Here is a 2,801-nt window from a genome sequence, read left to right as displayed (position 1 = left end):
GTTTTCATCATGTTTGATGTGCTTCGAGTCCATCAAGAAGTAAGTAGCATTACTCTCTATTTAAAGGTTGAATACATTGATCAAATTCGACACATAGAGACGAAATCTAGGTATAAACATTTGTGGTTTACATGATTTACAAGTTTCTACTTATTTTGAATGTGATAACTTATTTTGTAATATTTGTAGCAGAAATCATGAACCGGTTGTGCTAGAAGAGTAAAGGAACAATGAGTTATTATTACCTAATACGAACCATGCTAATGCAATATCAGATATGATTCATAATGAAGATTTCTACACAATTTCTCAAGCTGTTGTTGTGAGTAATGGAATAATTAGTGACAATGAAATTGATGAAGAAGATGACATTGGAGAAGAATATGATGAAGAAGATGGAATTGACATCACTCAAGAACATGAACCACCACATGTAGAGAGGGGTGAAACATCTTTTGACAACAACTATCAAGTACCATCAACTTTTAGCAGTATAGAGGAAACAAATGTGATTAGTGATGGTAATTGGATTGTGTCACAATCAATAAGCAAGAATCATTTTACACGGGAGCTGGAAAAAGATCCTTTCAAGGATAAAGAAGAACTTATGAGAGCTATCAAGCTCCAATGTATTAAGACACATAGACAGTTTGAGGTCATTGAGACACACCCAACTGTATGGAGCATAAGATGCAAGTTGCATTTACAATCTGTTTGTAAATGGCAACTTCATGCAAGTAAACGAAAACAAAGTGGAAATTTTGAAATTACAAAGTACATTGGTCCACATACTTTTTTAAACAACAATATTTCTCTAGACCATACAAACCTAGATCCAAGCTTGATCGCTCAGGAAACCAAACACCTTATAAAAGAGCAACCCTCTATTGGTGTTCCTGCTTTGAGAGCCAAAATAGTTGATAAATTAGACTATACTCCTTCCTACAAAAAGCTTTGGGCTGGAAAGAATAAGGCAATTGAACAAGTGTTTGGCAATTGGGAAGAGTCTTATGCTGCTTTACCAATAAAATTTCGCGCACTTTAGAAGTTCAATCCAGGGACTATAGTCGAGTGATGTGTTTCGAGATCAACCGATGCGGAACAGGTGGATTTTAGACGTGTTTTCTGGGCTTTTCCTCCTTCTATTAAGGGTTTGCACATTGTCGACCTGTGATTAGTATTGATGGCACACACTTGTATGGTAAGTACACGGGAAAGATGTTGATTGCAATGGGAGTTGATGGTAATAATCAGATTTTGCCACTTGCATTTGCTATTGTAGAAAATGAATCATATGATAGTTGGAATTGGTTTCTTTCTTATATCAAGAGTCATGTGGTGAAAGAGCGTGAAGGCATTTGTTTAATATCTGATCGTCATTTGGGAATCCTAAAGGTAGTCAATGAGCATGGATCTCCATGGTTAGAGCCACGTGGTTTTCATAGGTATTATTACTATTTTTTGTATAACTTTTTTCATAGTTATTGTTTATAAGTAACATTGTTTTTTACTCTATAGGTATTGTTTACGACATTTTATCAACAACTTTAATGACAAGTTTCACAATTCAGAATTGAAAGCTTTAGCTTATCGTGTCGGGAGTCAGAATCAAGTTCGAAAATTCAACTTCATCATGGAAGAAATTGGGAAGCTAAATCCACAAGCTCGACAGTGGCTAGAGAGACATTCACTTGATAGATGGACACTTGCACATGATGGTGGGAGGAGATATGAGCTTTTCACAACAAATTTGTCAGAGATTTTTAACAGTGTACTTAAAGGTGCTCGTTTTTTTCCAATCACAGCTTGTGTCCAACTTACTTTCTATAGATTGGTACATTATTTTGAAGTGAGGCGTCCTTTAGAATCTAGTGCCCGAGCTAATGGAGATGCATATACTCCTCAAGTTGTTGTAAAACAAGTGGCTTTGATGTCAAAGGCAAGTGAACACTTATTGAGATCTTTTAATCGAGAGAAAGGTATATTTGAGTTGATAACTCAAAGAGGAAAAAATGTGCAAGTAGTTAATTTGGACAAAAAAAACTTGCACATGTGGTAAGTGAGAGATATTTAAATATCCTTGTTCTCATTTTTGAGTCTATGTGCCAAACTATCCTTGAATAGTTGGCAATATGCTCATAAATGTTACTCCATTGCAGAGTATTGTTCTACTTGGGTATCCGAGTTTTCCCCACTTCCTCATGAAGCGTATTGGCCACAATCTTCATCTAGACAATTGCTTCCAAATTTAGAGCTTTAACGGAATAAAAAAAGATCGTCCTCGCTCAACAAGACTACGAAATGGAATGAACATCAAAGAAGGAAAAAATGAGTACCTTTGTGGGATTTGTAGGCAAAGTGGTCATAATCGAAAAAAATGTCCCTCTAGGCCAAGGTGAATGCAGACATTAAAACTAATCGGTTCAATCAATAGAAATATTTATTTGTTCATTCCGTTTTTGTAAGAAGTCGTTATTGGATTTTTACCCAAACAATATATCGTACGTTTGATGTTGGCTTTAATTTACGATATCTAACATTATTGTTTATCAATTAATCTTATTTAGAATTAAGGACATTTATTGAGATTTCATTGATTTGTTATGATGATTAAATGAGATATAATATATTTGTAATTTTTTTTTATAAAAGTTAATAGCAAAGGGTTAAAAAATGTCAAATATTATAGTAAAAAACACTAAAAATTAAAACAATAGCTGAAAATATTAAAAAAGTTTAAAAAAATACTGTTTTTGTAAATATTTTGACTTCTATATTGTTTTGGTAAATATATTTGAAAC

General features: G+C 33.7%; 1 pseudogene; it reads left to right on the top strand.

Moving 5' to 3' along the window:
• The first annotated feature begins 277 nt into the window (after window positions 1-277).
• On the top strand, window positions 278-2,260 carry LOC145122132 (uncharacterized; annotated as a pseudogene).
• The last annotated feature ends 541 nt before the right edge of the window (window positions 2,261-2,801 follow it).

Source organism: Lactuca virosa, chromosome 6, assembly GCF_052849685.1.
Source record: "Lactuca virosa cultivar CGN04683 chromosome 6, Lactuca_virosa_CGN04683_v6, whole genome shotgun sequence".
Lineage (NCBI taxonomy): Eukaryota > Viridiplantae > Streptophyta > Magnoliopsida > Asterales > Asteraceae > Lactuca > Lactuca virosa.
Note: the sequence above shows the minus strand (reverse complement) of the source record. Positions and strands in the feature narration are given on the sequence as shown.